This window comes from Chelonia mydas, chromosome 17 (assembly GCF_015237465.2).
Source record: "Chelonia mydas isolate rCheMyd1 chromosome 17, rCheMyd1.pri.v2, whole genome shotgun sequence".
Taxonomy (NCBI): domain Eukaryota; kingdom Metazoa; phylum Chordata; order Testudines; family Cheloniidae; genus Chelonia; species Chelonia mydas.
The window spans coordinates 23878625-23906400 of record NC_051257.2 but is presented as its reverse complement, the minus strand read 5'-3'; the positions used below and the strand labels follow the sequence as shown (position 1 = coordinate 23906400).

Sequence of the window (27776 nt, the reverse complement as noted above, 5' to 3'; positions counted from 1 at the left end):
TCTCTTAGGTCCAGTTTCTCAGAGAGAGGAACAATGACGGAGTGCTGCCACTCTTCAGGGACTTCACCATTCATCCAGATGAGGCTAAATAGTTTGCGAAGGAGCATGACCCTGCCTCTTCTGCCATGTTTTATGCTTCAGGCAGCATACCATCTGGAACAGGTGCCTTCTTGTTTTTCAGAGACCTGATACCAGCTTCAATTTTTTCTTCCAATATGTTTTCTTCTTCTTTGTTACTTCACAATTGGTAGTCTCAAGGACAGGTGGGTCCACTTGACTATTCCCATTCAGTAACTGGTTAAATTATTCTGTCTTTTAGTATTTTGATCTCTATCCTCCGAGCATCACGTAGCTGATTTGTTACAGGTGCTAAATTCTTTGATAGTAATCTGACTTTCTGAAAAGCCCCTCTCACATTACTTTTTTGAAAGTTTTGTTCAAGCTGTTTGCCTTCTCTCTCAAGCCAGTCTTTTGTAGCCTTCTTAACCTTCTTTTTTGTTTCTGGTTGAACTGTCTAGCTTTGTATTTCTCTCGGGGAAATCTTCAACTTTCAGGTGTTCTTGAAACACTTCCTTTTTTCTTCTTGAAAGGTTTTCAATCTCTGGTGTCATCCAGGCTTTCTTTTTTGGTATGACCTCATCCCTAAAACCTACTTACTCTTGCCATGAATGATGTCTTTCGCCCCTGCCCAGGGTTATTCTATTGTGTTCTCTAGGTCTACAAGAGGATCTAAATTAGAATAAGAGGAGGAGTATTTGTGGCACCTTAGAGACTAACAAATTTATTTGAGCATAAGCTTTCATGAGCTACAGCTCACTTCATCAGATGCATTAGAATGCTTCCTGATGAACTCAAAATTAGAGCTGCAGCTCTTTTTCTTTTCCATAGATATTCTTGGTATTTATGAAACACACTGAACTAAAAGTGGTGAACTTTCCATAAAGTTCCGTACAATCATTTATTCTGGAAGGACAGACCATGTCCACAGAGAAGGAGTTACCTTCGCACTAACAGAAAAAGCTTGCAGTTCTTTGAAAAGCTATAGGTACATCTCATCACACAAAATGAGCCTTAAACTACAAGGGAAACATGGTCCTGTGATTATAATGCAAGTCTACAAACACACAAAATAGAATCATAGAATATCAGAGTTGGAAGGGACCTGTGGAGGTCATCTAGTCCAACCCCCTGCCCAGAGCAGGACCAATCCCCAGCTAAATCATCCCAGCCAGGTCCCAAGCCTGACCTTAAAAACTTCTAAGGAAGGGGATTCCACCACCTCCCTAAGTAACGCATTACAGTGTTTCACCATAGAACATAGATCATAGAATCACATGGTTGGAAGGGACCTCAGGAGGTCATCTAGTCCAACCCCCTGCTCAAAGCAGGACCAATCCCCAATTTTTACCTCTGATCCCTAAATGGCCCCCTCAAGGATTGAATTCACAACCCTGGGTTTAGCAGGCCAATGCTCAAACCACTGAGCTATCCCTCCCCACCCTCCTAGTGAAAAAGTTTTTCCTAATATCCAACCTAAATCTCCCCCACTGCAACTTGAGACCATTACTCCTTGTCCTGTCATCTGCTATCACTGAGAATAGTCTAGATCCATCTTCTTTGGATCCACCTTTCAGGTAGTTAAAAGCAGCTATCAAATCCCCCCTCATTCTTCTCTTCCGCAGACTAAACAATCCCAGTTCCCTCAGCCTCTCCTCATAAGTCATGTGTTCCAGTCCCCTAATCATTTTTGTTGCCCTCCGCTGGACGCTTTCCAATTTTTCCACATCCTTCTTGTAGTGTGGGGCCCAAAACTGGACACAGTACTCCACATGAGGCCTCACCAATGTCGAATAGAGGGGAACGATCACGTCCCTCCATCTGCTGGCAATGCCCCTACTTGTACATCCCAAAATGCCATTGGCCTTCTTGGCAACAAGGACACACTGTTGACTCATATCCAGCTTCTCATCCACTATCACCCCTAGGTCCTTCTCCGCAGAACTGCTGCTGAGCCATTCGGTCCCTAGTCTGTAGTGGTGCATTGGATTCTTCCATCCTAAGTGCAGGACTCTGCACTTGTCCTTGTTGAACCTCATCAGATTTCTTTTGGCCCAATCCTCCAATTTGTCTAGGTCCCTCTGTATCCTATTCCTACCCTCCAGCGTATCTAACACTCCTCCCAGTTTAGTGTCATCTGCAAACTTGCTGAGGGTGCAATCCACACCATCCTCCAGATCATTAATGAAGATATTGAACAAAACTGGCTCCAGGACCGACCCTTGGGGCTCTCCGCTAGATACCGGCTGCCAACTAGACATGGAACCCGTTGAGCCCGACAATCTAGCCAACGTTCTACCCACCTTGTAGTGCATTCATCCAGCCCATACTTCTTTAACTTGATGACAAGAATACTGTGGGAGACTGTGTCAAAAGCTTTGCTAAAGTCAAGGAATAACATGTCCACTGCTTTCCCTTCATCCACAGATCCAGTTATCTCATCATAGAAGGCAATTAGATTAGTCAGGCATAATTGCCCTTGGTGAATCCATGCTGTCTCTTCCTGATCACTTTCCTCTCCTCTAAGTGCTTCAGAATTGATTCCTTGAGGACCTCCTCCATGATTTTTCCGGGGACTGAGGTGAGGCTGACTGGCCTGTAGTTCCCAGGATCCTCTTTCTTCCCTTTTTTAAAGATGGGCACTACATTAGCCTTTTTCCAGTCGTCCGGGACTTCCCCCGATCGCCATGAGTTTTCAAAGATAATGGACAATGGCTCTGCAATCACATCCGCCAACTCCTTTAGCTCTCTCGGATGCAACGCATTTGGCCCCATGGACTTGTGCACGTCCAGCTTTTCTAAATAGTCCTGAACCACTTCTTTCTCCACAGAGGGCTGGTCACCTCCTCCCCATGCTGTGCTGCCCAGTGCAGTAGTCAGGGAGCTGACCTTGTTCGTGAAGACAGGAAAAAAAAAGCATTGAGTACATTAGCTTTTTCCACATCCTCTGTCACTAGGTTGCCTCCCTCATTCAGTAAGGGGCCCACACTTTCCTTGACTTTCTTCTTGTTGCTAACATACCTGAAGAAACCCTTCTTGTTACTCTTAACATCTCTTGCTAGCTGCAACTCCAGGTGTGATTTAGCCTTCCTGATTTCACTCCTGCATGCCCGAGCAATATTTTTATACTCATCCCTGGTCATTTGTCCAATCTTCCACTTCTTGTAAGCCTCTTTTTTGTGTTTAAGATCAGCAAGGATTTCACTGTGAAGCCAATCTGGTCGCCTGCCATATTTACTATTCTTTCTACACATTGGGATGGTTTGTCCCTGTAACCCCAATAAGGATTCTTTAAAATACAGCCAGCTCTCCTGGACTCCTTTCCCCCTCATGTTATTCTTCCAGGGGATCCTGCCCATCAGTTCCCGGAGGGAACAGATGCAGAAGACAGTGTCATTAACCAATTTTGCAATGAACTTCAAGCAGAGATTTCTCAAACCCCATCTAGAGATTTTTTTGCTCATAATGGGGGACTTTAATGTCAACACTGGAAATGATTAACAGACTGGGAGAACATCAGAGGAAAAGAAGGAATACAATTAAGCAATGAGCAATGATTCTGCACTATAAACAGCTTGTTTATAACAAACATAGCATTTCAGCACAGGTGAGTCCATAAAGAAACATGGATTTCTAATGATGGTACTATAGAAAACATGATCAACTTCGTCTTAGGAAGATAATGATGGAAAACAAGTGTACTAGACTGTAGGGTCTACAGAAGCCTACACACAGACTCAGACCATCGGGCAGTGATCCCTACAGTCAGTTCAGATGAAATACTTCAAAATTTGAAAAAAAAATATAAGAGAGTCTGTAGTGTCAAAGCTTTGAATAGTACAGATGCTATGGTGACCCTCCAGAATACCATATGTAACCACTTTGCCCCTCTCTTAGACCCAAACCTACTATAATTTATTAAAATAATTTAAAGAGAAATATTAATCAGTACATGTGGGCTGCCAAGTTTTAAAGAAAGTCAAACCACTGAACTGGTGGAAGTCACTGGCTAAACCAGCTTTCAGCAGCAGTAGCTTTTTTTGCAGAGGCAGAGAGTATATTTCTTCATTTCAGTTTGTTCAACAAGTTCCGTTCAATGACTAGTTAATTCAAGTTAAGAAATTGATTGGAAGCTGAAAAAGCAGGAAAGGTTGTTTCCCTCTTCCAATCTATAACTAAAAACTAGGTGTGAGAGGATGAGATCTACTAGTTCTAAAATCTTGATAGACAAGGGTGGGGAAGCACTGGAATGGGTTACCGAGGGAGGGGGTGGAATCTCCTTCCTTTGAGGTTTTTAAGGTCAGGCTTGACAAAGCCCTGGCTGGGATGATTTAGTTGGGGATTGGTCATGCTCTGAGCAGGGGGTTGGACTAGATGACCTCCTGAGGTCCCTTCCAACTCTGATATTCTATGATTCTATGGTGACCAGAAACAATCATAATTCACTAACTACAGCGAATACTTCCTGTTTTATAAATCAATTAGTTTTAAATGCAAAATATGTTCCGATAAACTTTTTTCTTATTTATCCAGCATATTTACAATAGTTTTATTGAATGGACAAAAACAATTTAAATGCTCTTTTTATGAATTTATTATTGAATTTAAATTTGTGACCATACAGAGCTGGACACTAATCATAATTTTAAAAGTTAACCATCATTTAGTAAAGAAGAAATGCATCATTCACCATTTTCTAACATAAAAATGTATAAATTAAGAATCACATTAAATGTAAATTAAGGTACATAATTGCTTAAATAAATGTATATAGATTAGCAGTCCTCAAACTGTGGGTCAGGACCCCAAAGTGGATCACAACACCAGGGGTAGCCAGGGCCAGCATTAAACTTGCTGGGACCCAGAGCTGAAGCTGAAGTATATCCTCCTGGCTAACAAAAAGAAGCACCAAATTTAGTGTAAAGACCCATATTTAGTTGCAAATCAACATGCTTTACCAACCAAAAAGAATTAACCTTTCCGTAGGAAAATAACTGAAAAGTACAAATGCAAAACAAGAGTAAAATCAATTATTTAAATCAGGGTTTCTCCCTTGTTGATTTAAATCATTATTAAAATAAGTAATTTAAATTCTTTGATTTCAGTTAGCCACCCTGCACAGACATGTGTAAGATGCTGCTGAATGGGGCAACCCCAAAACTGCCAAAATTCCAGTTAATTAATGCTGCGCCCCTCAGTCTCTGACTCTGTTTTTCCTCCAGCTCCACTGGTTCTTTACCACTTCCCCTTTCCCAGGTGGGTGCTGTAGGGCTGTAGTTGTAGGGAGTAGGGAGTGGACTGACCCATTGCTCACCATTGCAGCCAGGAGTGTCTCTCTTGTGAATACGCTGCAGCCTCTGTCCGTCAGGAACCCAGACTGACACCAGGGTTTAAACCCCAACTCTCTTCTGTAGTTACACGAGAGACAGCTCCTACAGACCCTAATCGTGCCTGCATTAGCCTGTATCAGCAGGAGTGTTGTAAGCAAGACACGAGAAGTAATTCTTCCACTCTACTCTGTGCTGATACGGCCTCAGCTCGAGTATTGTGTCCGGTTCTGGGCGCCACATTTCAGGAAGATGTGGAGAATTTGGAGAAAACCCAGAGAAGAGCAACAGAAATTATGAAAGGTCTAGAAAACATGACCCTATGAGGGAAGATTGAAAAATTTGGTTTGTTTAGTCTGGAGAAGAGAAGACTGAGAGGGGACATGATAACAGTTTTCAAGTACATAAAAGGTTGTTACAAGGAGGAGGGAGAAAAATTGTTCTTGTTAACCTCTGAAGACAGGACAAGAAGCAATGAGCTTATATTGCATGAAGGGCACTTTAGGTTGGACATTAGGAAAAACTTCCTGTCAGGGTGGTTAAGCACTGGAAGAAATTGCCACAGGAGGTTGCCAGCAGGGAGGGGGGAGATGTGACGCAGCAGGGAGGGGGGAGTGTTGACCTGGGAATGTGGCAGGGGAGTTTCACTGGGGATGGGAGACCTGAGAGCCTGTAACCTGAGCCAGGACGGGGAGCGGGAGGTAACACCTCTGCCCGGGAAACTGGACAAAGGCTGCAGGAGGGAACCTGCTGGGGGGTTTTGGTTTCAGTTTCGTGCTGGGTGGAGGAACGCAGGGAACCCCAGGGCTGGGGTCTAAGCTCCCTGCCCCCGAGAAGGACTTAACTGAAGGGTCCTGATTGTACCCACAAGCTCTGTTTTAGACTGTGTTCCTATTGTCCAATAAACCTTCCATTTTACTGGCTGGCTGAGAGTCTCAGTGAATCCCAGGAAGAGGGGTGCAGGCCCCGGACTCCCCCACACTCCGTGACAATTGGTGGCAGAGGTGGGATCTACTTCACCCCGTGAACGGCGCTTCCTGCAGTAAGTGACTGGGGAACAGAAAAACAAAGGGGGATTGATGGGGACCAGGCGTGCTGAAGATTCAGAGAGACATGATTTCAGGGGGGTGGTTAACCCCTGGGAGTGTATGACCAGAGAGAAGGACTTTTGCAGTAACAGGGTCCCCCAGGGGATCGCAGCGAGCGGTCCCAGGGGCGGAGGAGTCTGCAGCTCGACCCTGGCAAAGAGGTGGTGACCTCAAGAAGGACTGGCACACGAGGGGTTTTTCCTGGAAACCGTAGAAAACTGCCCAGGCCTGCGAGTGGCCAGCAGGGAGATGTACGGTAAATGCCTTAAGAGTGACCTGGTGGAGCTGTGCAGGCAGAGGGGGCTGCGCATCGGGGGGTCCACCAAGGAACAGCTGATTGCCCAGATGGAGGAGAGGGATCGCTTGGATGACCCGATCCCTGTCCCTGAGGGAAGCCGCCCCGTGGATGCAGCGTGGGCCCTGGGGCCTGACCAGGCTGGGAGAGCAGACTGCTGCCGAGGACATCCCGAGACCCTTCCTACCTATGCCTAGGGGAGGGGTTGGGGGAAGCCCAGTGAATACCGAGAGCACCCTGACCCCGGCAGCCAGCAGGGGATCCTCCCGGCGGAGCTCCCCATCCCTGCAGCAGAGGCAGCTGGAATGGGAGAGGGAGATGAAAATGAGGGAGCTGGAGGATCATGAAAAGCAGCGTCAGCATGAGCGGGAGGAGAAGGAGAGGCAACTTCATCATGAGCAGGAGGAGAAGGAGAAACAGAGGCGACATAAAGAGAGAAAGAGAAAAAGAGAAACAAAGACAGCATGAACTGGAGCTGGCCAGGCTGAGGAGCAGTGGGGCCCCGGCTGTGGTGAGTGAGGGGGGACCCAAGACTGCAAGGAGCTTTGATAAGTGCTTCCTGGCCCAGCGGAAGGAGGGGGAGGACATAGATAGCTTCCTGACGGCCTTTGAGAATGCCTGTGAGATGCACAGGGTTGACCCTGCAGACAGGCTCCAGTTTCTCACCCCCTTACTGGACCCCAAAGCCGTGGAGGTGTACAGCCGAATGACAGGGGCGGAGGCAGGGGACTACAAACTGTTCCAAAAGGCCCTGCTCCGTGAGTTTGGACTGACCCCCGAGACGTACCGGAAAAGGTTCCGGAGTCAGCGTAAAACGCCTGAGGTCACATACCTACAACTGGTCAACCGAATGCAGGGATATGCCCGCAAGTGGACAGCTGGGGCCCAAGCTAAAGAGGACCTGCTTCACCTAACTGTCCTGGAGCAACTGTACGAACTGTGCCCTTCTGACCTGAGGCTGTGGTTGGTGGACAAAAAGCTTGAGAACCCACAGCATGCAGGGCAGCTGGCCGACGAGTTTGTGAACAGTCGGTCAGGGGGTAGAAGGGAGGAGTCCCAAAAGAACAGGCCCCCCCCGATGCAGAGAGAGAGTCACCATGGGACCTCCCAGCAGGGAAATATGGAGAACCCCCTCCTAAGGGGAACACCTGGTGTCAGGACCATGCGACCCACTCGAGGGGACCAACTTGACATGAGCTGCTATCACTGTGGCCAGAGAGGCCATGTATGGACCCAGTGCCCCAGGCTCAGGGACAGACTGAGCAGACCCAACCTACCCAGGGTTAACAGGGTAGGGACCCAGCTGGACAAGGGGCAGACGGCCCAGGCAAGGGGGGCTGCCAGCTTACCACCTGCTCCGGAGGGAAGAGTACCCCAGGCCAGCTCCGCCAGAGGGCTGGATGCTCGGGACTCAGGGTTCTTGGTTTACAGGGTGGGCGTGGGGTTGTCCCTCCAGAGAGAGTGCCTTGTTCCCCTGGAGGTGGATGGGAGGAAGGTCAATGGATACTGGGATACGGGCGCGGAGGTGATGCTGGCCCGGCCCGAGGTGGTGGCCCCAGATCGGGTGGTGCCCAACACTTACCTGACCCTGACGGGGGTGGACGGGACGCCATTCAAGGTGCCCGTGGCAAGGGTACACTTGAAATGGGGAGCCAAGGAGGGCCCCAAGGACGTGGGGGTGCACCACCATTTGCCCACTGAGGTTTTGATGGGGGGTGACCTAGAGGACTGGCCAAGCAACCCCCAGACCACCCTGGTTGTGACCCATAGCCAGAGCCGGCGAGGGGCACTGCGCCCTGACCTTGGGGAGGGTGACACATCGGAGGCACAGGACCCTACCCTGGTGCGGAGGGAGCGCCGAGGGGCACAGCTCAGAGAGGCTGTGGCCTCAGACCCGGCCAATGAGAGGGGACGAGTCCCCATCCCTTCCCCAGCAGCTGAGTTCCAGGCCGAATTGCAGAAAGATCCCTCCTTGCGGAAGCTCAGGGACCTGGCCAACCTCAGTGCGGTACGGACCATGAGGAGAGGTTGCCAGGAGAGGTTCCTGTGGGAGAAGGGGTTCCTGTACCGAGAATGGGCTCCCCCAGGGGAAGCGGAGTCCTGTGGGATCAGAAGGCAGCTGGTGGTCCCCCAGAAGTATCACCGCAAGCTCCTGTACCTGGCCCATGACATCCCCCTCGCAGGGCACCAGGGAATCCGGTGCACCCGGCAGAGGTTGCTACAGAACTTTTACTGGCCCGGGGTCTTTACCACTGTCCGGCAGTATTGCCGATCCTGTGACCCCTGTCAGAGGGTGGGGAAGGCCCAGGACAAGGGGAAAGCAGCTTTGAGACCTTTGCCCATCATAGAGGAACCTTTCCAGAAGGTGGCCATGGACATAGTGGGACCTCTCAGCAAAACGACCCAATCAGGGAAGAAATACATTCTGGTGGTGGTAGATTTTGCTATCCGCTACCCCGAGGCAGTGCCCTTAGCTTCCATTGAAGCAGACACCGTGGCAGACAGGGTCGCACCCGCCGATAAGATGCTCCCCCTTCCGAGTCACAGGGAAAACTGCTCAGGACCTGGCTTTTGGGGTGATCCAGCCATCTGCCAGCCCTTGGGCCTCAACAGTGGTGCTGGTCCCCAAAAAGGATGGGTCGATCTGATTCTGTGTGGACTATCGGAAGCTCAGTGCCATCACTGTATCTGATGCCTACCCCATGCCCAGGCCTGATGAGCTCCTAGACAAATTGGGAGGAGCTCGGTACCTTACCACCATGGACCTTACAAAGGGCTACTGGCAAGTGCCACTGGATGCAGATGCCCAGCTGAAATTGGCCTTTATCACCCCTTTGGGGGCTCTATGAGTTCCTGACCCTGCCTTTCGGCCTCAAGGGAGCGCCGGCGACCTTCCATTGCCTGGTGGATCAGCTACTGAAGGGGATGGAGAGTTTTGCCGTGGCGTATATTGACGACATCTGTGTCTTTAGCCAGACCTGGGAGGACCACGTGTCCCAGGTTAGACAAGTGCTGGACCGACTCCAGGGGGCTGGGCTGACTGTAAAAGTGGAGAAGTGCAAGGTGGGGATGGCTGAAGTATCTTACCTGGGCCATCGGGTGGGGAGCGGCCGCCTAAAGCCGGAACCAGCCAAGGTGGAGGTGATCAGAGACTGGCCCGCTCCCCACACCAAAAAGCAGGTCCAAGCCTTTATTGAGATGGCAGGATACTACCGAAGATTTGTGCCCCACTTTAGCGCCACAGCCACCCCCATCACTGAGCTATGCAAGAAGGGGAAGCCAGACAAGGTGGTCTGGACCAAGCAGTGCCAGGAGGCTTTCTGGGCGCTGAAGGAGGCTCTGGTCAGTGGCCCAGTTCTGGCAAACCCAGACTTTGACAAGCCCTTTATGGTGTTCACCGATGCCTCAGACATAGGACTGGGGTGATGTTAATGCAGGAGGATGGAAAGGGGGAGAGACACCCCATCGTGTACCTGAGCAAGAAGTTGCTACCCCGGGAGGAACACTACGTGGCCATCGAGAAGGAGTGCCTGGCCATGGTGTGGGTCCTCAAGAAACTAGAGCCCTATCTCTTTGGGTGACACTTCACCGTGTACACCGACCACTCTCCCCTGACCTGAGTGCACTAGATGAAAGGAGCCAACGCCAAGCTCCTGAGATGGAGCCTGCTCCTGCAGGATTATGACATGGACGTGGTCCATGTGAAGGGAAGTGCCAACATGAGAGCGGATGCGCTGTCCCGGAGAGGGGGCCCTGAACTTCCCCAGGTCACTGGTCAGAGTGACCCCGCTCCGTTCAGTCTCGAAGGGGGGAGAGATGTGACGCAGCAGGGAGGGGGGAGTGTTGACCTGGGAATGTGGCAGGGGAGTTTCACTGGGGATGGGAGACCTGAGAGCCTGTAACCTGAGTCAGGACGGGGAGCGGGAGGTAACACCTCTGCCCGGGAAACTGGACAAAGGCTGCAGGAGAGAGCCTGCTGGGGAGTTTTGGTTTCAGTTTCGTGCTGGGTGGAGGAACGCAGGGAACCCCAGGGCTGGGGTCTAAGCTCCCTGCCCCCCAGAAGGACTTGACTGAGGAGTCCTGGTTGTACCCACAAGCTCTGTTTTAGACTGTGTTCCTATTGTCCAATAAACCTTCCATTTTACTGGCTGGCTGGGAATCACAGTGAATCCCAGGAAGAGGGGTGCAAGCCCCGGACTCCCCCACACTCCGTGACACCATCGTTGGAAATTTTTAAGAGCAGGTTAGACAAACACTTGTCAAAGGTGGTCTAGATAATACTTAGTCCTGCCCTGAGTGCAGGGGACTGGACAAGAAGACCTCTTGGGGTCCCTTCCAGTCCTATGATTCTATGATCATGTGACCCCTCACAATGACCCCTCACAATGGGAGAGCCTCTGTGATTACACATCACTAATTTTAAAGAGACACCATGGGTGAAGAAATATCTTTTATCGGAGCAATTTCTGTTGGTGAAAGAAACAAGCTATGCAGAGACCTGAAGAAGAACTCTGTGGAGCTTGAAAGCTTGTCCCTGCCCTCAATAGAAGTTGCTCCAATAAAAGGCATTGCCTCCCCACCTTGTCTCTCGAATGTCCTGGGACCAGCACAACTATACCACTGCAAATGAGAATGAAAGAGAAGAGACTTCACCAGACTATCCTACACCCTCCCATCCCCAAAAACTTCTCTGGCTTCTGTGGGGAGGGGGAAAACTCTGCCTCCCTCCTGGAGCAGCCCTGATTGGCTGCTCTTCTACAGGAGGTATGACAGGGAGGAAGGCAGCCAATCAGAGAGGTTTTCCCCTGGGTGCTGAAGCATCTCCTGTCATCACCAGTTGGGCTCCAGCAGGGCTAAGGTCCCTGGACTCATGTGGCGAGAGTCAGCGATGCTGCTAACCCTGGCTGCTGCGCTGAAAAAGAAAGGAGAGTTAGTCTCTAAGGTGCCACAAGTCCTCCTTTTCTTTTTGCGAATACAGACTAACACGGCTGTTACTCTGAAACCTTTCAGCATCCCCCCGCGCGCCGCCCCCCCCAGTCCCCTGCCTCCTTCCCATCTGCTTAGCCTGTCTGCACAGGCCTGCAAGCTCCTGGAGGCAGGGAGTTGTGTGTGGTGTCCCAAAGATAACAGTAAATGCCTTAAAACCACATGCGTAACTCCACCTCTTCACCCGTTTCCCAGCCATGTGGCCTGCCTTGTGCTGTGGTTTGCAGCTGGTGAAGGAATCACCTGCTTAGGACAAGGCAGGGAGGGGGAAGGGGGCAGTCGGAGATGGGCCTGTGACTATGCAGAGCCGCATCTCGCAGGCCCCTGCTGCAGCACCCCATGGCTGCGGTGGCCTCTGGCACCTTTAAGCCCACTGAAGGATATTTGTTCTAATGGGCCAAATCTTGCTGTTTTTCCCAGGTTTGTACTCAGGATTCACTCCTCAGATGGCTGCAGAGTGACGGGCTGTCTGGCTAGTGGGGTGGGTGGAAGCCTGTTATTCTTTTCCTTCTGCATCTTCGTTTATTCACTTCTTGCCTTTGAAACCATCCCGGCATCTTGTCCTGTGATCTCTGACTGCCCCGTTCTGGCGTGGAAGGCAGACAGCACTGAAGTGCAGACTGCCACAACAGTGCTAGCTCAGGCCTGCTGCACTTCAGCAGCTGCGAGTCAATTCTCACTCACAGCAAGTCCTGTATTTGGGCACGTTCCAGCGAGAGAGTTCCCAAGGAAAACGTGTGGGGCCGGTGGTAGGAGAGAGCTGTTTCCAATCTTGGGCCTATTTAAAAACTCATCCTTCCTGGAATTAAAAGAAAAATGTGATCTTGATCCCGGAGATAAGGTTTGCTGTGCTCAACATGGAAAGAGTTTACAAAGGCGCCTAGTCTCTGCTGTCCCCACCACAGGGATGAAATTGGGGACATTGTTAATACAGCATGTGAAGTGACATCTGGGATCCTAGGTCCTTGTAATTATTTATCAGAGCTTTGTACGACAGTGGCTGCAACCCAAAGTGAGCGTGGGGAGGTGGGGGCTGATAGCCCTGTGTGAGTAGAAATGGAGCAACTTACTGCCTGCTGGAGCCATACAGAGGACACAAGGGAACCTGTTTATTTTGAGCTCCAGGAAAGGGACCAATTTAGTGTGAGTGTATTGGGAGGAGCAGTTTTGTGTGAAAATGCAGAGGGAGCAGGTTTAGAAAGAGTGGTTTATGGGGAGCCCTGGGGAGGCCTTCAGGGGAGCACGGGGGAGAGATTTAGGGGGAACATCAGGGGTGCAGCCTAGAAGGAGCAGTTTGGGGGAGCACCAGTGTTGCAGCTGAGGGTCAGGAGACAGGGAGGGATGAGTGTGGCTGGGTGTCCAGGAGGCCGGGCTGGATTGAAGCATAAGCACAATGGACCAGTGGCTCTGGGAGTCAGATGATGATGAACTGTTGTTGAGAAAAAATATTTTTTAGACCTCATAATTTTGAAGAGAAATAGGGTTGTCAGGTTTCTAGTTTTCAACTGGAACACCCGGTCGAAAAGGGGCCCTGGCAGCTGCTGACTGGGCCATTAAAGGTCCAGTCAGCGGCGCTGCAGGGCTAAGGCAGGCTAGTCCCTACCTCCCCTGGCACTGTGCTGTGCCCCGGAAGCAGCCAACAGGTCCAGCTTCTAGGTGGGGGGGCCACAAGGCTCCGCGCGCTGCTCCCACCCTGGGCATCAGCTCCGCACTCCCATTGGCCGGGAACCGTGGTCAATGGGAGCTGGGGGGGGGGTGTCTGCGGGCAAGAGCAGTGCATGGAGCCTCCTGCCAGCCCCCCTGCCTAGGAGCCAGACCTGGTGGCCACTTCCGGGGCACAGCGCAGTGCCAGTACAGGCAGGAAGCCTGCCTTAGCCCCACTGAACTGCTGACCAGGAGCCACCCGAGGTAAGCCCACACCCCAACCCCAAGCCCCAACCCCCTGCCCTAGACCTGAGCCCCCCCAAAACTGGAGCCCCCTCCCACACCCCAAACACCTCATCCCCAGCTCCACCCCAGAGCCCTGACTCCCTCCCTGCCCCAGCCCAGAGCCCCCTCCCACACCCTGAACTCCTCATCCCTGGCCCCATCCCATAGCCCATATCCCCTCCTGAACCCTAACCCTCTGCCTCAACCTGCAGCCCCCTCCCACACTCCGAATCCCTCAGCCTCACCCTGCAGCCTAGAGCCCCCTCCTGCACCCACACCCCTCATCCCTGGCTCCACTCCAGAGCTCACACCCCCACCCCAGAACCCTCACCCCTCCCACACCCCAACCGCCTGACTCAACCCGCAGCCCCCTCCCACACTCTGAATCCCTTGGTCCCACCCCACCCTCAGCCTGGAGCCCTGTCCTGCACCCCAAACTCCTCAGCCCCAGCCCCATCCCTGAGCCCACATCCCCAGCCAGAGCCTGTACCCCCCTGCACTCCAACCCCCTGTCCCATCCTGGAGCCCTCTCCCGCACCCTGAACCCCTCATTTCTGGCCCCACCCTGGAGCTCAAACCCCCATTTAGAGCCCTCACCCCCTCCAGCACCCCAACCCCCAGCCCCAGCCCCAGCCCAGTGAAAGTGAGTGAGGGTGGGGGAGAGCGAGCCACCGAGGGAGGGGGAATGTAGTGAGTGGGGGGCGTAGGGCCTCAGGGAAAGGGTGGCACAGGGGGTGGGGCCTCAGGGAAGGGGCAGGGCTAGGGTGTTCGGTTTTGTGTAGTTAGAACTGGGGTGGCCAACCTGTGACTCCGGATCCATCTGTGGCTCTTCAGAAGTTACCATGCGGCTCCTTGTCTAGGCACCAACTCTGGGGCTGGAGCTACAGGCACCAAATTTACAGTGTGCCGGGGGGTGCTCACTGCTCCACCTCTGGCTCTGCCACAGGCCCTGCCCCCACTCCACCCCTTGCCTGAGCCTGTCATGCCCTCGCTCCTCCCCCTCTCCCCCCCACCTCCCCAAACCTCCTGCATGCCATGAAAACGCTGATCGGGAGGTGCAGAGAGGGAGGGGGAGGCGCTGATCGGCAGGGCCGCTGGTGGGTGGGAGGTGCTGGGAGTGGGGTGGGGTGACTGATGGGGGGCTGCTGACATATCACTGTGGCTCTTTAGCAATGAGAAAAGGAGGACTTGTGGCACCTTAGAGACTAACCAATTTATTTGAGCATAAGCTTTCGTGAGCTACAGCTCACTTCATCGGATGCATACTGTGGAAAGTGTAGAAGATCTTATTATATACACACAAAGCATGAAAAAATACCTCCTCCCACCCCACTCTCCTGCTGATAATAGCTTATCTAAAGTGATCACTCTCCTTACAATGTGTATGATAATCAAGTTGGGCCATTTCCAGCACACGGGGGGGGGGGTGTGTGAGAAAACCTGGATTTGTGTTGGAAATGGTCCAACTTGATTATCATACACATTGTAAGGAGAGTGATCACTTTAGATAAGCTATTATCAGCAGGAGAGTGGGGTGGAGGGAGGTATTTTTTCATGCTTTGTGTGTATATAATAAGATCTTCTACACTTTCCACAGTATGCATCCGATGAAGTGAGCTGTAGCTCACGAAAGCTTATGCTCAAATAAATTGGTTAGTCTCTAAGGTGCCACAAGTACTCCTTTTCTTTTTGCGAATACAGACTAACACGGCTGTTACTCTGAAACCTGTCTTTGGCAATGTACATTGGTAAATTTTGGCTCCTTCTCAGACTCCGGTTGGCCACACCTGGATTAGAAAGTTGGCAACCCTAAAGAGAAACTTGAAAGCGTGACCTGCTTCCGGGCACTGTGGCTTTGCTGGGTGGTGTCTGGGGGCTCATGTGTAGGGGCTGTGAGCAGCCAGATGGTGTTGGAAGGGACCCAAGTGAGAACATCTTGGCTTGGCCAGGTGGTGTTGACAGGCACCCCGAGCACAGAGTGCCCTGCTTGGATGGATTGGGGTCATTTTGGGCTGGAACTGAGCCCAACTGAAGTTTCAGGGTAATGGTCCAGGGATGGGGTCCCTCAACCCGCTCCTCTTGTGTGGGTGGCCTTTGCCCAGCGCCTCCAGCAGGTGAGGCTGAGGCCTGTGGCCGGTACCAGCAGGGCCATGTGTGAGTGTCCTAGGCCCTGCCCTGGAGCTGCCAGCAGGTGGAGATACAAGTCTGACGTCTCATTGCCAGGGACACCTGAGCAGCTTGGGAAATCAGGCGAAGAAGCCCCGGCTTGTGTCAGGCTGGTCACAGACAAGGAAAGAACTCTTGTGGTCAGGTCCTGCAGTGAGTCCATGAGGTTTTCAGCACCATGCTGGGTGAAGCCGGCTTCACTTTGTGTACAAGGGGGCCATGTCTAAGGACCTCACCCTCCCCAGAGGAGTGACGAGCATGGGCATTGTCAGCAGACATCGGCTCCTTGGAAACAGTCCCGTTTTATCATCCTGACACATGAGTGGCAACCTCGGTAAACGCTGCTGTTCGCTGATTCATGAAGCGCATACATGGAGAGTCACACGCAGCTAGTGCTGCTGGGCAGGACGTGACTGGTAATCTCTTCATGGCGGGATGGGTTCCTTCTGTGTGAGAGAGAGGGGGTTTAACAGTGAGTGTCCGGCAAGTGAGAGAGAAACCTAAGCTTTTAAATGCTGCAAACGGGCTGGCTTCCCGTGCCCCTCCATCCTCAGGCCCTCTCTGGAGCGGCCAGTAACCGCAAGCATTGAAAAATCGTGAGTCAGGCACCAAAGATCATGAGAGTGGTTTAAAATCATGTGACTTTAAAAAACAACCCATCTGGAGTTTTGCCGGTTGCCCCTCTGGAGCCCTGTGGGCTCATGGGTTCAGGCCCTTCCCCGCAATCACAGGGCCAGAGACTCTTGCTTTAAGGAGAGCTGAGAGCCTCACGTATTCCCAGGGCTCTGGAGGCGGGGACTTGGAGAAAAGTACCAGGTCTCTCCAGCCTGATTGTCAAAGGGCAGCTGCATGGAGACGGTGCTGCGAGCACAGTGGTGAAGCAGACCTGGTGCAGCGCGAGTCTCCAGCGCCCTGGCTCGCGTGGGGCGTGATGCGGAAAGAGCTGTCCCAGCCGGCGCCCTGTGGGCTCTCCGGTCCTACAGGGCGGGAAGCACTCACCATGGAGAAAAGTCAGCCGGGCTGCCCCTTTCTCTGCCTTTCCTCCACGGGAGGCAGCAGAAGAGCAGCGCCCGCGAAGCAGAGGCAGCTCTGGAGAGTAGAGACAGCTCAGAGAAGAGATTTCAGGAGAAGGGCTGAGCCATCCCAGACTGGAGTGAGGCGGTAAAGCGAGGATGGGGAGGGCTGGGATCAGCAGGGTGGACTGGCCAAGCGTAGTGGTAGAAAAGTCTAATCTTCTTCTCAATGTTAATACATCCTTGGCCTCAATGATCTCTTGTGGTAATGAGTTCCCCAGGTTAATTACATATGGTTTAACAATGTTTCCTTCTATTAATTCTAAGCTTGTTGCCTTTCAGTGTCATCGCCTGTCTTCTGGTCTATGACAGTGAGACACTGGGGTTATCATTGGTGTACCAGTCATTATATTGTAAACTAAACGGTCCCAATCCTTTCAATCTCTCTTTGTATAGAAATTTCTCCAGGCCTTAGATCCTCTTTGAACCCCGTCTCTGGACTGCCTCTATTTCTGCTATCTGTCTCTTGAAACAAGGTTACCAGAACTGCACACAGTATCCAGGTGAGAGATCACCATTGTTTTATAGAATGGCATTACATTCATTTCATTATTCGTTTCCATCCTATTCCTCATGCAGCCTAATATTTTTGAATCATTTTGTCCATCGCTGCACAGTGAGATGGGGTTTTAATTGATCTGTCAACAGCGATACCCAGATCCTTTTACTGAATGGTTTCAGCTCAGATAGAATCTATTAAGGTGCACAAGAAGTTCCAATTATTGCTTCCAGTGTGAGTTACCTTGTGTTTGTCAGCACTGACTTTTATCTGCCAGTATCTGCACAGGAAAGAGAAGAAAAGCCACAGGAGGCCAATGTGGCTGCGCGAGGAGCTTCGTAGCTATCTACAAACCAAAAGGGATCCATCCAGGAAATGGAAGGAGGGGCACGGCACCAAGGAAGGATACATGGGATAGCGTGAGTGTGTAGGGACAGAATCAGGAGAGCCAAGGAAAAGAATAAGTTACAGCTGGCAAGGAATGTTAGAGACAAGAAGGGGATCTGCAAATATGTCAGACAAAAAAGGGAAGATCAGGGATGCTGAGGGTCCAGCTGTTCAATGGAGAAGGTGAACTGGTAATGGAAGATGATAGGAAAGAAGAGCTGCTCAATGTCTACTTTGCTTCAGTCTTCACACACGAAATAACATGTGACTGGACGACTAGTGAACTCATCGTAGACAATAAAGGGGAAAGGACGCAGATCGGGATAAGTAAAGAACACATCAGAGATCTTCTGACTAATCTGAATGAATTCTAGTCAGTGTTATTCACCCCAGGATGCTGAAGGAATTAGCTGAAGAAATCTCGGAGCCACTGGCAATAATACTTACAAACTCATGGATGACAGGAGAGGTCCCAGAAGCCTGGAGATGGGCTAATGTGGGGCCCATCTGTAAAAAGGGGGGAAAGGAGGAGCCGGGCACTATCGACCAGTCAGCCTGACCTCCATCCCTGGGAAGCTACTAGAGCAATGTACAAAACATTCAATTTGCGAAAACCTGGAGGCTGAAGAGTGATCACTGGCAGCCAGCCTGGATTTACCAAGAACAAATCATGTCAGACCATCTTGATTTCCTTCTTTGACAGGGTAACTGGTTTGGTGGAATGCGGTGGACATTATGTTCCTGGACTTTAGCAAGGCTTTTGACACAGCCCCACATGACATTCTGATAAGGAAGCTGGAGAAATACAGGCTCGGCAGAACTATGATTATTAAGTGGATACATAATTGGTTAAACAACCACAAACACAGAGTCACTATTAATGGAATGATGGATTGGAGGGAGGTCTTAGTTACCCAGGGATCTGTTCTGGATCCGGTGTTGTTTAACGTCTCTATTAATGACCTGGATGTAGGTATAGAGAGCGCACTGATCAAGTTTGCAGATGACACAAAGCTGGGGGTTAGGGGTTGCCAACACTTTGGAGGAAAATTGAGAGGGATCTTGATAAACTGGAGAACTGGGCTAGACAACAAAATGAAATTCAACAAAGACAAATGTGAGGTGCTACACTTAGGGAAGAAAAACCAAATGCACAAATACAGAATGCGGGAAAACTGGCTTTGCAGCAGCACTGCTGAGAAGGCTCTGGGGGTTGTGGTGGATCACAACCACAACATGAGTCAGCAATGCAATGCTGCTGCAAAAAAAGCAAATGCAATTTTGGGTTGTATTAACAGAGGCAGCGCATGCAAGTCACGGCTGGTGATGATATCGCTCTCCTCGGCACTGGTTAGGTCTCAGCTGGAGTTCGGTGTCCAATTTTGGTCACCAATGTACAGAAAGGATGTAGAGAAACTGGAAAGGATCCAGAGGTGAGCAACAAAGATGAGCAAAGGCTGAAGGAATTGGGTATGTTTAGTTTGGAAAAGAGGAGATTAAACGGGGAAATGATAACAGTCTTCAAATACTTGAAAGGCTGCTATAAAAAAGATGGAGAAAAGTTTTTCATTTTTGACACAGAGGCAGGACAAGAGGCAGTGGGTTCAAACTACAGCAGAGCAGATTTACATTAAACCTCAGGAAAAACTTCCTAGCTGTGAGAGCAGTAGGACAATGGAGCAGAGGCCTAGGGAGGTTGTGGAAGCTCCTTCACTTGAGGTTTTCAAAAGGAGGCTGGAGCCACCTGTCTGGGATGGTTTAGACACAACAAATCCTGCATCTCGGCAGGGGGTTAGACTAGATAACCCTTGCAGTCCCTCCTAACCCTCAGGTTGTATGATTGTGCAACCCATTCATCTAACCTTGCTAATAAATCCTTCTGAAATTCCTCACAGTCTTCTCTACTGTCTGTAATGTCCAGGAGCACTTCTCTTGCCCTTCTTAAAGATAGCTGTATTTGCTGCCCTGCAGCCCTCCTGGGTATTAGCTGCTTTCATGAGAGCGTGCATGTTCTGTCAACACTGCAGCCTTTTAAGTTTTCAGCTCCTTCAGAACTCTTGGCTATAGCATGCGGACGTGGCCACTTGCATTGGTTTGTTCCAGCACCTCCTTTCCTGACCCATCAGTCTCAATCACCAGAAAAGAGCCGCTCCAAGGGAGGTATCTCCTTAACATCCTCTGTGGGAAAGACTGATGCAAAGCTATTCAACAATGTCCTTATCTTCTGTAACTGTTCCCTTTACCCACTCATTCTCTCACTGAGCGCCTGCTTCTGATATACTTTACAAAGTTCCTGTTATTGTCTCTAAGTCTCTTGGGAGTTTCCTTGTCGAATTTCCTCTTAACCCTGCTAGTTTTCACCATGCACATTGCCTGCCACAATGGCTTTACTTTTTTTTCATGTTTACGTTTTCATGTTCTCTCCACAGGTCCTAATGCGGAGAGTGGACTAGATGATATGTCTGAGGGAAGGGAGCAGAAGGAGACTCCACCGATAGGAAGGCATGAGATGCACTGTCCTAGGGATGGGGGTTCCATGACCACTGCTCCCAAGAGAAGGAGGCGGGTGGTGGTGGTCGGGGTCTCTCTCCTCAGGGGGTCTGAGTCATCTATCTGCCGCCCCGACCGGGAAAACCGAGAAGTCTGCTGCTTGCCAGGAGCCAGGATTCACGATGTGACGGAGAGACTGCCGAGACTCATCAAGCCCTCAGATCACTATCCCTTCCTGCTTCTCCACGTGGGCACCAATGATACTGCCAAGTATGACCTTGAGCGGATCACTGCAGACTATGTGGCTCTGGGAAGAAGGATAAAGGAGTTTGAGGCGCAAGTGGTGTTCTCGTCCATCCTCCCCGTGGAAGGAAAAGGCCTGGGTAGAGACCGTCGAATTGTGGAAGTCAACAAATGGCTATGCAGGTGGTGTCGGAGAGAAGGCTTTGGATTCTTTGACCATGGGATGGTGTTCCAAGAAGGAGGAGTGCTGGGCAGAGACGGGCTCCACCTAACGAAGAGAGGGAAGAGCATCTTCGCAAGCAGGCTGGCTAACCTAGTGAGGAGGGCTTTAAACTAGGTTCACCAGAGGAAGGAGACCAAAGCCCTGAGGTCAGTGGGGAAGTGGGATACTGGGAGGAAGCACGAGCAGGAGCACGTGAGAGGGGAGGGCTCCTGCCTCATACTGAGAAAGAGGGGCGATCTCAAGTGCCTATACACAAATGCACGAAGCCTGGGAAAGAAGCAGGGAGAACTGGAAGTCCTGGCACAGTCAAGGAATTATGATGTGATTGGAATAACAGAGACTTGGTGGGATAACTCACATGACTGGAGTACTGTCATGGATGGATATAAGCTGTTCAGGAAGGACAGACAGGGCAGAAAAGGTGGGGGAGTTGCACTGTATGTAAGGGAGCTGTATGACTGCTCAGAGCTCTGGTATGAAACTGCAGAAAAAACTGAGAGTCTCTGGATTAAGTTTAGAAGTGTGAGCAACAAGGGTGATGTCGTGGTGGGAGTCTGCTATAGACCACCGGAGCAGGGGGATGAGGTGGATGAGGCTTTCTTCCGGCAACTCACGGAAATTACTAGATCTCAGGCCCTGGTTCTCACGGGAGACTTCAATCACCCTGATATCTGCTGGGAGAGCAATACAGCGGTGCACAGACAATCCAGGAAGTTTTTGGAAAGTATAGGGGACAATTTCCTGGTGCAAGTGCTGGAGGAACCAACTAGGGGCAGAGCTCTTCTTGGCCTGCTGCTCACAAACCAGGAAGAATTAGTAGGGGAAGCTAAAGTGGATGGGAACCTGGGAGGCAGTGACCATGAGATGGTCGAGTTCAGGATCCTAACACAGGGAAGAAAGGAGAGCAGCAGAATACGGACCCTGGACTTCAGAAAAGCAGACTTTGACTCCCTCAGGGAACTGATGGGCAGGATCCCCTGGGAGAATAACATGAGGGAGAAAGGAGTCCAGGAGAGCTGGCTGTATTTTAAAGAATCCTTATTGAGGTTACAGGGACAAGCCATCCCGATGTGTAGAAAGAATAGTAAATATGGCAGGCGACCATCTTGGCTTCACAGTGAAATCCTTGCTGATCTTAAATACAAAAAAGAAGCTTACAAGAAGTGGAAGACTGGACAAATGACCAGGGAAGAGTATAAAAATATTGCCCAGGCATGCAGGAGTGAAATCAGGAAGGCCAAATCACACCTGGAGTTGCAGCTAGCAAGAGATGTCAAGAGTAACAAGAAGGGTTTCTTCAGGTATGTTGGCAACAAGAAGAAAGTCAAGAAAAGTATGGGCCCCTTACTGAATGAGGGAAGCAACCTAGTGACAGAGGATGTGGAAAAAGCTAATGTACTCAATGCTTTTTTTGCCTCTGTCTTCACAAACAAGGTCAGCTTCCAGACTACTGCACTGGGCAGCACAGCATGGGGAGGAGGTGACCAACCCTCTGTAGAGAAAGAAGTGGTTCAGGACTATTTAGAAAAGCTGGACGTGCACAAGTCCATGGGGCCAGATGCGTTGCATCCGAGAGTGCTAAAGGAGTTGGCAGATGCGATTGCGGAGCCATTGGCCATTATCTTTGAAAACTCATGGCGATCGGGGAAGTCCCGGTACGAACTGGAAAAAGGCTAATGTAGTGCCCATCTTTAAAAAAGGGAAGGAGGAGGATCCTGGGAACTACAGGCCAGTCAGCCTCACCTCAGTCCCTGGAAAAATCATGGAGCAGGTCCTCAAGGAATCAATCCTGAAGCACTTAGAGGAGAGGAAAGTGATCAGGAACAGTCAGCATGGATTCACCAAGGGCAAGTCATGCCTGACTAATCTAATTGCCTTCTATGACGAGATAACTGGTTCTGTGGATGAGGGAAAAGCAGTGGACGTGTTGTTCCTTGACTTTAGCAAAGTTTTTGACACTGTCTCCCACAGTATTCTTGCCAGCAAGTTAAAGAAGTATGGGCTGGATGAATGGACTAAAAGGTGGATAGAAAGCTGGCTAGATTGTCGGGCTCAAAGGCTAGTGATCAATGGCTCCATGTCTAGCTGGCAGCCGGTATCAAGTGGAGTGCCTCAAGGGTCGGTCCTAGGGCCGGTTTTGTTCAGTATCTTCATAAATGATCTGGAGGATGGTGTGGATTGCACCCTCAGCAAGTTTGCAGATGACACTAAACTGGGAGGAGAGGTAGATACGCTGGAGGGTAGGGATAGGATACAGAGGGCCCTGGACAAATGAGAGGATTGGGCCAAAAGAAATCTGATGAGGTTCAACAAGGACAAGTGCAGAGTCCTGCACTTTGGATGGAAGAATCCCAATGCACCGCTACAGACTAGGGACCGAATGGCTCGGCAGCAGTTCTGCAGAAAAGGACCTAGGGGTTACAGTGGACGAGAAGCTGGATATGAGTCAACAGTGTGCCCTTGTTGCCAAGAAGGCCAATGGCATTTTGGGCTGTATAAGTAGGGGCATTGCCAGCAGATGGAGGGACATGATCGTTCCCCTCTATTCGACACTGGTGAGGCCTCATCTGGAGTACTGTGTCCAGTTTTGGGCCCCACACTACAAGAAGGATGTGGAAAAATTGGAAAGAGTCCAGCGGAGGGCAACAAAAATGATTAGGGGACTGGAACACATGACTTTATGAGGAGAGGCTGAGGGAACTGGGGATGTTTAGTCTATAGAAGAGAAGAATGAGGGGGGATTTGATAGCTGCTTTCAACTACCTGAAAGGGGGTTCCAAAGAGGATGGCTCTAGACTGTTCTCAGTGGTAGCAGATGACAGAACAAGGAGTAATAGTCTCAAGTTGCAGTGGGGGAGGTTTAGGTTGGATATTAGGAAAAACTTTTTCACGAGGAGGGTGGTGAAGTACTGGAATGCGTTACCTAGGGAGGTGGTGGAATCTCCTTCCTTAGAAGTTTTTAAGGTCAGGCTTGACAAAGCCCTGGCTGGGATGATTTAGTTGGGGATGGGTCCTGCTTTGAGCAGTTGGTTGGACTAGATGACCTCCTGAGGTCCCTTCCAACCCGATATTCTATGATTCTATGATTCTATGATACTTGGGCTGGATCACCACATTTTATAATATTTCTGTTTGACTTTGTAACAGTGTGATTTGTCCCTACGGGCGGGAGGCCCAGGGCCAGCCAACCCTGGTCACAAAGGAGCCACACCTGGTTAGATCAGGGGATTCCTTGTACAGAGCTGCAGGAAGCCAGGGCTGGGGCTTCAGCCAGAGAGGGCTGGGCTGGCAGCTTTGGGTGGAGCAGGCTGGGGCGGAGGCAGCGATTTGGGTATGGCAAAAGAACCGGGGCTGAGTGTAAACTTTTGGGTTAGTGTAAACTTGGACTTCATTTTGGGACCCAAAGAACTGTTTGAACCACTTCTGTTTTTAAACAAGCTCTGGGTGGTGGTGCTGTGAGCCACATGAAAGGCTGTGTGGACTTCTTAAGGGACAGACAAGAGGGGGCTAACAGGGGTAGGGCACCTGCAAAGCAATCTCTGGACACTAGGGGATGCTCAGTAAACGGCAACTCTACTGTAGTCTTGAATAACCTTCTGAATCTTGTCATTATGCTGCAATGGTTTAGTACTTGTCATCCTGCATCTTTCACTCACTGAGGATTTGCGAGCCCTGTGGGACTGGTGGGGCTGAAATAGCCTCTGTGCTGAGTCTAAGGGATTTAATTTAATTTCATCACTTTTGACCTGAGGTCATTTTTGATTCACTCCCTCATTTACGTGAAATCTCCCTTTCTAGAGTTTAGTGTCACTGGGCTATTGGTGCTGTTATACTGAGGGCATGTCTGTGCTGCAAAAACAGGTGTGTTCTTACCTCTGGTTAAACTAGCTGTGAAGTCACAGCAACTAGCTCAAGACTATAGGCCAGCCTGGGGTTGAACTCAAGCTACTAACCTCAGGCCTGGTCTACACTAGGAGCTCAGGTCAAATTTAGCAGCATTAAGTCGATTTAATCCTGCACCCATCCATACGACGAAGCCCTTTTTTTTTACTTAAAGGGCTCTTAAAATTGATTTCCTTACTCCACCCCCGACAAGGGGATTAGTGCTGAAATCGCCTTGCCGGGTCAAATTTGGGGTAGTGTGGAAGCAATTAGACGGTATTGGCCTCCGGGAGCTATCCCAGAGTGCTCAGTTGTAACCGCTCTGGACAGCACTCTCAACTCAGATGCACTGGCCAGGTAGACAGGAAAAGGCCCGCGAACTTTTGAATCTCATTTCCTGTTTGGCCAGCGTGGCGAGCTCACCTGTACAGGTCACCATGCAGCGCTCATCATCACAGGAGACCATGCAGTCCCAGATTCGCCGAAGAGCTCCAGCATGGACCGAACGGGAGGTATGGGATCTGATCGCTGTATGGGGAGACGAATCCGTGCTGGCAGAACTCTGTTCGAAAAGACGAAATGCCAAAATATTTGAAAAAATCTCCAATGGCATGAAGGACAGAGGCTATAACAGGGACCCGCCGCAGTGCCGTGTGAAAATTAAGAAGCTCAGGCAAGCCTACCAAAAAAACAGAGAGGCAAACGGCCGCTCCGGTTCAGAGCCCCAGACATGCTACTTCTATGATGAGCTGTACACCATTCTAGGGGGTGCAGCCACCACTACCCCAACCCTGTGCTTTGACTCCATCCAAGGAGTGGGAGGCAACACAGAAGCGGGTTTTGGGGCCAAGGAAGATGATGAGGAGGAAGAGGTTGTAGATAGCTCACAGCAAGGAAGGGGAGAAACCAGTTTCCCCAACAGCCAGGATCTGTTTCTCACCCTGGACCTGGAGCCAGTGCCCCCCAAACCCACCTAAGGTGGGCTCCCGGACCCGCCAGGCAGAGAAGGGACCTCTGGTGAGTGTACCTTTGTAAATATTATACATGGTTTAAAAGCAAGTGTGTTTAATGTTTAATTTGCCCTGGCATTCATGGCTAGTACAGCTACTGGAAAACTCTGTTAACATGTCTGGGGATGGAGCGGAAATCCTCCAGGGATATCTCCATAAAGCTCTCCTGGATGTACTCCCAAAGCCTTTGCAAAAGGTTTCTGGGGAGGGCAGGCTTCTTCCATCCTCCATGGTAGGACACTTTACCACGCCAGGCCAGTAGCCATAGTTAGGAATCATTGCAGAACAATGCATGGCAGCGTATGGTCCCGGTGTTTGCTGGCATTCAAGCAACATCTGTTCTTTATCTCTCTGTGTTACCCTCAGGAGAGTGATACCATTTATGGTCACCTGGTTGCAATAGGGTGGTTTTAGTAAGCGGACATTCAGAGGTGCCCGTTCCTGCTGGGCTGTTTGCCTGTGGCTGAACAGAAATGTTCCCCGCTGTTAGCCATGCGGTGGGGGGAGGGGTGAAACCATCATCCCAGAGAATTGGGTGTGTGTGTGGGGGGGGGGGGGGTTAGTTGGGTTTCTGCTCCACATGAACCTGGAAACCACAGTCCCTCCTTTTAAATGGCCAACCCAATGGGTGCTTGGTATGGGAAAGGAGAGCGCTGCTGTTTGAAACCATTCCCACATGTTATGAAGATTAAAGAAGCCAAACGACTGTGACTTACCATGGCTGCCTGCAAACCAAATTCTGGTGCCCGCTGGCACTGTGTGAGTGATCTCTCACACCAAACTGGCAGGCCCTCAATATAAGAGGCAAAATGCGACCTTTTAATGAAAGCACATGTGCTATGTAATGTTAACAGCAAGGTTTACCGTGAAAGAGTGTACCCATTGTTCTCTAAAATGTGTCTTTTTAACTACCACTCTCCCTTTTTTTTCCTCCACCAGCTGCATGTGTTTCTCCATCCCAGAGGCTAGGGAAAGATTAGAAGGCAAAAAAAACGCACTCACAATGAAATGTTCTCTGACCTCATGCTGTCCTCCCACACTGACAGAGCACAGCAAAATACATGGAGGCAGACAATCTCAGAGTGCAGGAAAACACAATATCACCACAAGGAGAGGTGGCGGGCTGAAGATGGTAGGTGGCGTCAGCTTGCTGAAAGAAGGCAGGAATCAATGCTCAGGCTGTTGGAGGATCAAACTTATATGCTCCAACGTATGGTTGAGCTGCAGGAAAGGCAGCAGGACCACATACCCCCGCTACAGCCCCTGTGTAACCAACTGCCCTCCTCCCCAAGTTCCATAGCCTCCTCACCCAGACACCCAAGAACGTGGTGCGGGGGCCTCCGACCACCCAGCCACTCCACCCCAGAGGGTTGCCCAAGCAACAGAAGGCTGGCATTCAGTACGTTTTAAAGTTTTAAAGTTTTAAAGTACTGTGTGGCCTTGTCCTTCCCTCCTCCACCACCCAATCCGGTGCTTCCCTCCTCCACCACCCCTCCCGGGCTACCTTGGCAGTTATTCCCCCTATTTCTGTGATGAATAAATAAAGAATGCATGAATGTGAAGCAACAATGACTTTATTGCCTCTGCAAGTGGTGATCGAAGGGGGGAGGGGAGGGTGCTTAGCTTACAGGAAAGTAGAGTGAACCTGGGGGGCGGGGGGCGGGGGTTTCCCATCAAGGAGAAACAAACGGAACTGGCACACCATAGCCTGGCCATTCCTGAAACTGGTTTTCAAAGCTTCTCTGATGCGCACCGCTCCCTCCTGTACTCTTCTAACTGCCCTGGTGTCTGGCTGCATGTAATCAGCGACCAGGTGATTTGCGTCAACCTCCCACCCCGCCATAAACATCTCCCCCTTACTCTCACAGATATTGTGGAGTGCACAGCAAGCAGTAATAACAATGGGAATATTGGTTTCGCTGAGGTCTAAACGACTCAGTAAATTGCACCAGCGCACTTTTAAATGTCCAAATGCACATTCTACCACCATTCTGTACTTGCTAAGCCTATAGTTGAACGGCTCCTGACTACTGTCCAGGCTGCCTGTGTACGGCTTCATAAGCCATGGCATTAAGGGGTAGGCTGGGTCCCCAAGGATAACTATAGGCATTTCAACATTCC

General features: G+C 50.6%; 1 long non-coding RNA gene across 1 annotated transcript; it reads left to right on the top strand.

The window, feature by feature from the left end:
* On the top strand, positions 1-24927 carry LOC122463196. Its single transcript, XR_006286339.1, has 4 exons — positions 1-13; positions 4931-4935; positions 23720-23727; positions 24722-24927. It is a non-coding gene; the product is annotated as an uncharacterized LOC122463196 (long non-coding RNA).
* The last annotated feature ends 2849 nt before the right edge of the window (positions 24928-27776 follow it).